General features: G+C 30.1%; 1 long non-coding RNA gene across 1 annotated transcript; it reads right to left on the reverse strand.

The window, feature by feature from the left end:
• Positions 1–469: 469 nt before the first annotated feature.
• On the reverse strand, positions 470–9075 carry LOC143228208 (uncharacterized). The gene is made up of 3 exons (XR_013015257.1): positions 8971–9075; positions 7425–7550; positions 470–1106 (listed from the first exon to the last, which is right to left on the reverse strand). It is a non-coding gene; the product is annotated as an uncharacterized LOC143228208 (long non-coding RNA).
• Positions 9076–9404: the final 329 nt, after the last annotated feature.

Consider the following 9404-nt stretch of genomic DNA (forward strand, 5'->3'; position numbering starts at 1 on the left):
GTGTGAGGAATAATGTTGAAATGCAGTCTTAAGTGTATTTTCAAATACATGTCAAATACACTATCAATCCATTGTGGGATTTGTTGCAATGTGCAATACAATTAAGACTATTAATTTAAGGAAACAAAAGCTGTGCAGATGAAAACAAAAAAAGTTTGTTTACAACAGCAGGCCTATGGAAATAATAATATCTGTTTTTTTAATGCATGTTATCAATTAATAAAATGTACTAACACACACACGCATTACTAAGTTACAAGGTAAAAGAATTAAATGAAACAGGTTTAACAACAAGACATCTCGAACACTATATCTTCAACAATGTCTGAGAAGTTACTCAAACATAATTAATTTCATTAAACCTGCATGATGGAACATTTATTAGCTAGGTTATTCTTTTATTTAATGTTAATACTTGATAGCTAACAATTACAGCTTTTTGGTTATTTTTGTCGTGAGAATAATTATAAATACAAACAACAGACATTAGTAATTGTAATACAATATTTTTTAATAAACTGCATCACCAAATGCATCTGTATCAAATATTAAACCTATCTACAAGAAGCTACAAATGTTTTCAAAGCAAATTCTGTCAGCATCACATCAGTGTGATGCAGCAGATTTAATAAACTGAACCATCTGTAACAAACAACATATCTATCTATCTATGTAAGTAAAAGAATTATAGTCCTTATAATCACAAATACCATCAGAGTTTACTAAAGTCATACATCTCTTGCTTCATTCTTCCCATTAACAGTTGTTCAGAACAGTACCAAAAATACTCCAAACAGTTTATCTAACCTGAATACCAAAGAATCAGCACCAGGACCCTACTGGGGATCTCAGAGAGGACCTGAAGCTTGTCTCTGGGTAGACTGATAAAGCTGCATAGATGGTCGATTCTGGTGTCTACTCCTGTCTATAGTCCTTCCTTGGTTATTGTCACTTCCATGGGGAGTCTGCTTCACCACGGGTTTGGACCCCCCTCTCTTAAACACAATAGTACCCATAAAGTTGAAGTGAACCATTTCATCACCAGAAAAGGCAGGTGGACAGTTTGAGCCAGAGGGTGTTTGACCTACAGTAGGCTGGTGGTAATTCTGTAAAAAACATTATCAAATACTTAGTACATCTATAGTACAGTATCAAAAACACACAAACATATACCTTGACACATTTTACTGTGTAAATAATAAAACATTAGACCTCTCTCGGGTATGTTACTGGTACTGATATTAACAAAATTATCTATTACCTTAACTGATCAACAATTTCAAGTAAACCTGAGATATCTCGTGAGTTTTCATTCTTCGTACTCAATAAATTTTTCTAAATTTAAGGTACAAAAAACTCCTTTTGCTGCTGATTGTTTTTAAAAGTACTGAATTTTCTACAGTTATATAAAACATGTAAGAATCACAATATTTTATATTTATTAATGTTATATAAAACATGTAAGAATCACAATATTTTATATTTATTAATGTTATATAAAACGTAAGAATCACAATATTTTATATTTATTAATGTTATATAAAACATGTAAGAATCATAATATTTTATATTTATTAACGTTATATAAAACATGTAAGAATCACAATATTTTATATTTATTGACAGAACAAACTTTATCTGTATTAGTACAAGGTTTAGAAATATCTGTTTATCCAACAATTAATGACAGAACAACAAACTTTATCTATACTAGTACAAGGTTTACAAATATCTGTTTATCCAACAATTAATGACAGAACAACAAACTTTATCTATACTAGTACAAGGTTTAGAAATATCTGTTTATCCAACAATTAATGACAGAACAAACATTATCTATATTAGTACAAGGTTTAGAAATATCTGTTTATCCAACAATCAATGACAGAACAAACTTTATCTATACTAGTACAAGGTTTAGAAATATCTGTTTATCCAACAATTAATGACAGAACAACAAACTTTATCTATACTAGTACAAGGTTTAGAAATATCTGTTTATCCAACAATTAATGACAGAACAACAAACTTTATCTATATTAGTACAGGGTTTAGAAATATCTGTTTATCCAACAATTAATGACAGAACAACAAACTTTATCTATATTAGTACAAGGTTTAGAAATATCTGTTTATCCAACAATTAATGACAGAACAAACTTTATCTATATTAGTACAAGGTTTAGAAATATCTGTTTATCCAACAATTAATGACAGAACAACAAACTTTATCTATACTAGTACAAGGTTTAGAAATATCTGTTTATCCAACAATTAATGACAGAACAAACATTATCTATATTAGTACAAGGTTTAGAAATATCTGTTTATCCAACAATTAATGACAGAACAACAAACTTTATCTATACTAGTACAAGGTTTAGAAATATCTGTTTATCCAACAATTAATGACAGAACAACAAACTTTATCTATACTAGTACAAGGTTTAGAAATATCTGTTTATCCAACAATTAATGACAGAACAACAAACTTTATCTATACTAGTACAAGGTTTAGAAATATCTGTTTATCCAACAATTAATGACAGAACAACAAACTTTATCTATACTAGTACAAGGTTTAGAAATATCTGTTTATCCAACAATTAATGACAGAACAACAAACTTTATCTATACTAGTACAAGGTTTAGAAATATCTGTTTATCCAACAATTAATGACAGAACAACAAACTTTATCTATACTAGTACAAGGTTTAGAAATATCTGTTTATCCAACAATTAATGACAGAACAACAAACTTTATCTATACTAGTACAAGGTTTAGAAATATCTGTTTATCCAACAATTAATGACAGAACAACAAACTTTATCTATACTAGTACAAGGTTTAGAAATATCTGTTTATCCAACAATTAATGACAGAACAACAAACTTTATCTATACTAGTACAAGGTTTAGAAATATCTGTTTATCCAACAATTAATGACAGAACAACAAACTTTATCTATATTAGTACAAGGTTTAGAAATATCTGTTTATCCAACAATTAATGACAGAACAACAAACTTTATCTATACTAGTACAAGGTTTAGAAATATCTGTTTATCCAACAATTAATGACAGAACAACAAACTTTATCTATACTAGTACAAGGTTTAGAAATATCTGTTCATCCAACAATTAATGACAGAACAACAAACTTTATCTATACTAGTACAAGGTTTAGAAATATCTGTTTATCCAACAATTAATGACAGAACAACAAACTTTATCTATACTAGTACAAGGTTTAGAAATATCTGTTTATCCAACAACTAATGAGAGAACAACAAACTTTATCTATACTAGTACAAGGTTTAGAAATATCTGTTTATCCAACAATTAATGACAGAACAACAAACTTTATCTATACTAGTACAAGGTTTAGAAATATCTGTTTATCCAACAACTAATGATAGAACAACAAACTTTATCTATATTAGTACAAGGTTTAGAAATATCTGTTTATCCAACAATTAATGACAGAACAACAAACTTTATCTATACTAGTACAAGGTTTAGAAATATCTGTTTATCCAACAACCAATGATAGAACAACAAACTTTATCTATATTAGTACAAGGTTTAGAAATATCTGTTTATCCAACAATTAATGACAGAACAACAAACTTTATCTATATTAGTACAAGGTTTAGAAATATCTGTTTATCCAACAATTAATGACAGAACAACAAACTTTATCTATACTAGTACAAGATTTAGAAATATCTGTTTATCCAACAATTAATGACAGAACAACAAATTTTATCTATACAAGATTTAGCATGATGACACTTAAGTGGTGAAAATCTAATATTCACAAGTTTTACTAGGATGTGTATCAAATAAACTTAGTTAAATATTTATCTCTTTAGATACTGGTTATGTGTCACCAATATAATTTGAGTTACTGCTTCTTACAGTACAAGTTTTTTGGAATATCACAATAAACATTTGCTTTTATTTGAAAATTTCAAGTTTTTTTTAAATAAAAAGTTCAGTTTTATGTATCCATCAGTTTAAACTTCAATGGAATTAATTAATATATTTATCTTGAAATTTTAAGTTGTGACCACTTTCAGTTAGAAATCATAAAAAAATTGTGTGGAAACTTATAGAGATTTATTATCTTCTACAACTTAACATGTCATCGATGCAGACTGTGTAACAATAATTTTGTTTAAAATAAGACAAAACTATAAAACCATATAAACTGAGCACTTTTGAAAGGTAGTCCTTTCTTATTTAGGGATAACTGGAAATAGTTTACTAACAACATTCTTGGTGAAAATCACTTTATATACATATAATTATTATTATAATAAACTGTAAGTTATTTTATTTATGTGCATGCGTTAAATATGCTACGTTTCACAATAATGTTTACACAATAAATATTCTAATCACACGAACATTTTGTTTTCACCTATCACACTCTGTAAACGTAACAAGGCTTACCTGACATCTTATCACTGAAGAAAATTTCCATAGCAAGTATAATTTAATATAACACCTCTAGGAACAAACAGAAACCACTAAGTAAACTATAAAAAGTTTGTAGTTCTTTAGTTCATTCCTAAGTCTTCTGAACTTCCTCCTATATTCCATTATTATTTTCACACGCAGTTAGCCTAGGCCCTGTCACTTTCTCAAAAAAACAAATTACTCCTCACATCACTTCATTCACATTAAACTGATGTGCATAGCTTATAGCCTGCTCTATTCAACAGTATTTATCCTCTGCCTGTAGTTCTTTTGAAAACTGAGTTACATAAATAGTCTGTTAATCACATGCTGTGAGGTCAGAAAGAAGCGAACCAAGAGGCCTGGTTAATGAAACCAGAAAGAGAGAAATAAAACCACCTGAGAAACAAAATATTTATAATCATATTCTCGAAAAATCACAGGCTCTTAGCAAATATAAAGAAAATCATTGTATACTTTAAATAATTGAGTGGATAATTTTATAACTGATGTGGGTATCATCACACAAGCTGTTGTATATAAATATTATAATAATTTTCTATGAATGGTGGCCATCATAAATTAATGCTGCTACCTACAACATTCCTACTCTTTAAGGGTTAAAACCATTATAGTAAAAAATATGGCAGTATGACTGAAACTATTCAACTATTTCTGTACAAAAAATTCATTTTAATTCAGCTAAAATCCAAGCTACAATAAACAACAAATATTCTTTAAGGTGATAGAAATACTGCCAGGAAGGTGATAACACTTATACATCACTTTAATTGTAAGTAACTTCAAAATGGAGTGGCAACAAACTTCAACCAGTGAAAAGGAAGATATTTCAGTTAATAAATGTAAAGGTTGAGATGCTGTTATTAATATTTACTAATACATCTCCAGGCCACTAGAGAACATTCTTACAACTTCATTTACAAGACATGCTTTAACTCCATGCAAAGATTAAGTACTGTCACAGGTTAACCTGAAAAACAATAAATAAACTTTTCCAACACACCAAGAAGCAGTGGAAACTGTCATCTTCATAATTCTGTCAATTTATCAATAAAATACAAAACAAGCTTTGATGAACATGTTTCTACCATTAATGTACTTCAGATAAACATATGTTTGACCACTGTCTTGTAGTTGTACATCACAAAGACACTAGAGAAACTTCAGTTCACATTATACATTACTAGCTCATTTCCAGTAGCAAGACTGTACAATAACTATATTTTCTTTGTTCTACCTTACCAAAAGAAAGCACTGTACTCATTACCAGAGGTCATCAGGTCAGGTTGGTTACAACATATTATCTATTACATTTTCTAACGTGTTAACAAAGGTTACGAGGCTAGGTTGGTTACAACATACATTAAATCCTTATTACATTTTCTAACATGTCACAAAGGTCATGAGGCCAGGTTGGTTACAACATACATTAAACCCTTATTAGATTTTCTAACATGTTAACAAAGGTCATGAGGCCAGGTTGGTTACAACATACATTAAACCCTAATTACATTTTCTAACATATTAACAAAGGTCAAGAGACCAGGTTGGTTACAACATAATGTTAAATCCTTATTACATTTTCTAACATGTTAACAAAGGTCATAAGGCCAGGTTGATTACAACACACATTAAATCCTTATTACATTTTCTAACATGTTAACAAAGGTTGGTTACAACATACATTAAATCCTTATTACATTTTCTAACATGTTAACAAAAGTTGGTTACAACATACATTAAATCCTTATTACATTTTCTAACATTTTAACAAAGGTTATGAGGCCAGGTTGGTTACAACATACATTATACCCTTATTACATTTTCTAACATGTTAACAAAGGTCATGAGGCCAGGTTGGTTACAAGATACATTAAACCCTTATTACATTTTCTAACATGTTAACAAAGGTTGGTTACAACATACATTAAATCCTGATTACATTTTCTAACATTTTAACAAAGGTTATGAGGCCAGGTTGGTTACAACATACATTAAACCCTTATTACATTTTCTAACATGTTAACAAAGGTCATGAGGCCAGGTTGGTTACAAGATACATTAAACCCATATTACATTTTCTAACATGTTAACAAAGGTCATGAGGCCAGGTTGATTACAACATACATTAAACCCTAATTACATTTTCTAACATGTTAACAAAGGTCAAGAGACCAGGTTGGTTACAACATAACGTTAAACCCTTATTACATTTTCTAACATGTTAACAAAGGTCAAGAGACCAGGTTGGTTACAACATACATTAAATCCTTATTACATTTTCTAACATGTTAACAAAGGTTACGAGGCTAGGTTGTTTACAACATACATTAAACCCTTATTACATTTTCTAACATGTTAAGAAGGTCATGAGGCCAGGTTGCTTACAACATATATTAAACCCTTATTACAATTTCTAACATGTTAACATAGGTTATGAGGCTAGGTTGGTTAAAACATACATTAAAAACCCTTATTACATTTTCTAACATGTTAACAAAGGTCATGAGACCAGGTTGGTTACAACAAACATTAAATCCTTATTACTTTTTCTAACATGTTAATAAAGGTCAAGAGACCAGGTTGGTTACAACATACATTAAATCCTTATTACATTTTCTTGTTTATTTACAAAGTGGCATGAACTCTTTCAGTGTACAAATAATTAAAATAAGTGATCAAAACATGGAACAATATTAAAACCACTTATGTTAAAGTTTAAAAAATTTGGATGAAATGTAGTGGTTAAATTTTTGAAAACTATGTTTAAAACCTTATGAACTCTGCTACACTGCATAACAAGAAGTAAATTACAAACATTTATGACAATACATCTTCAAAATATTTGTAATCAAAATAAAGGTTGTGCTTAACTATCAATATGAAACATGACAAGGATTAAGGCAGATTTTCACTGTATGTTGCTGAGACTGCTTACCCAATCTGAAAGGCTAACTTGTTGTATATCACTTATTGTAACTTCTTCATAGTTGCCATAGTCAACAAACTGAACAACGCACGTGTAAGCATTATGTGCAACAGCATGTACCACAGCCCTATAAAACTGACAAAGTACAGACACTAGTTAGAAGTGACGACACTTAATAAAATAAGGTTTTGTAAAAATATTGTTAAAACTTGAGTTCATTAATAAAGTTTCATAAAAAATATTTTTCTTTAAATAAAAATGACATGTTAATAGTACAGTGTGTTTATAACAATCACATTACTGACATATTAATCGGTTATGACCACATCTAACAAACAATATGGGTCAAATAACTTAATCTACATATTATTTAAAAAAGGTTAAAATTCCAAGAATTGAGATTATAATTAACAGGTTATAAAGAGGAATGCATTATAGTAAACATGTTATTATGAAGGCGTCTATATTAGAGTTAACAGTTTATTATGAACAAGAGTAGATTATAGCTAATAGATTATTATGAAGAGAGCTGGATAATACATAACTGTTTATTATAAGCAACATTAGATTATAGTTAACAGGTTATTATGAATAGGACTGGATTATAGTTAACAGGCTATTATGAACAAGAGTAGATTATAGTTAACAGGTTATTATGAACAAGAGTAGATTATAGTTAACAGGTTATTATGAACAAGAGTAGATTATAGTTAACAGGTTGTTATGAAGAGGACTGGATTATAGTTAACAGGTTATTATGAACAAGAGTAAGTTATAGTTAACTGGTTATTATGAAGAGGACTGGATTACAATTAACAGATTATCATGAACAGGGTCATATTCTAAATGTAGTTATTATGACCAGTGCTAGATTCTAGTTAACAAAAAACCATTGTAAACACATTTTTATGGGATAATACTGGTATCTATTACCAGTTAGTATACAGTTTTCAGTGTTTCAGAAGTACTGTCAATGTAGAACTTGTACTTGCCATTGTTTCAGGAGGTACTGTCAGTGCAGAACTCAGTATGAACTTTATTGTCATTGTTTCAGGAGTACTGTCAGTGCAGAACTTGTACGTGTCATTGTTTCAGGAGTACTGTCAGTGCAGAACTTGTACGTGTCATTGTTTCAGGAGTACTGTCAGTGCAGAACTTGTACGTGTCATTGTTTCAGGAGTACTGTCAGTGCAGAACTTGTACGCGATCATTGTTTCAGGAGTACTGTCAGTGCAGAACTTGTACATCGTCATTGTTTAAGGTACTGTCAGCGTGCAGAACTTGTACATGTCATTGTCAGGTGCATGACAGTGCATGTGCATATTAGAATTTGTTATTATATCAGTTAACATAAAACTGTTTCTTTGAATACATGAAATTATATATGTAATGGTTTACATGTACAGCTACACCTTACATAGGTATGGTTTACATGTACAGCTACACCTTACATAAGTATGGCTTACATGTACAGCTACACCTTACATAAGTATGGTTTACATGTACAGCTACACCTTACATAAGTATGGTTTACAAATTACTAAGCTTAGCTCACCTTCCCATCTTCCCAGTATCTGGCTAAAACTTTCTCTCCCGACTGAGGTGGGATTGTTCCGGGTTGACTTTTACACCATTAACAAAAGCTCTCTGGTTTGGTTCGCACTGTTTGCCTCATGACTAAATGAACTTTTTAGTACCCTTTCGTTCACTTTGTTTTGGGTTGTTTGTTTTGTTACTACTGGTGACATTTTCATTACTTTTCTTTGAGCTATTATCTGATATTTTATTTGAAGAATATTTGTCCTGCCCCCTGTTGTTAGAAGGGGAAGGCTGATTGTAAGGAGGTTTATTCCTGTATATTTCTTGCTGTTGTCCTGAATAACTATTTCTTTGGTTTGGATACCTAGTAGCTCCACTGTCCTTTCTCGAAACTTCCTATCATCACGGATAATCCATCCTTTTGTGATCTTCCTGAATCTGGTCTGAACC

Source organism: Tachypleus tridentatus, chromosome 10, assembly GCF_004210375.1.
Source record: "Tachypleus tridentatus isolate NWPU-2018 chromosome 10, ASM421037v1, whole genome shotgun sequence".
Taxonomy (NCBI): domain Eukaryota; kingdom Metazoa; phylum Arthropoda; class Merostomata; order Xiphosura; family Limulidae; genus Tachypleus; species Tachypleus tridentatus.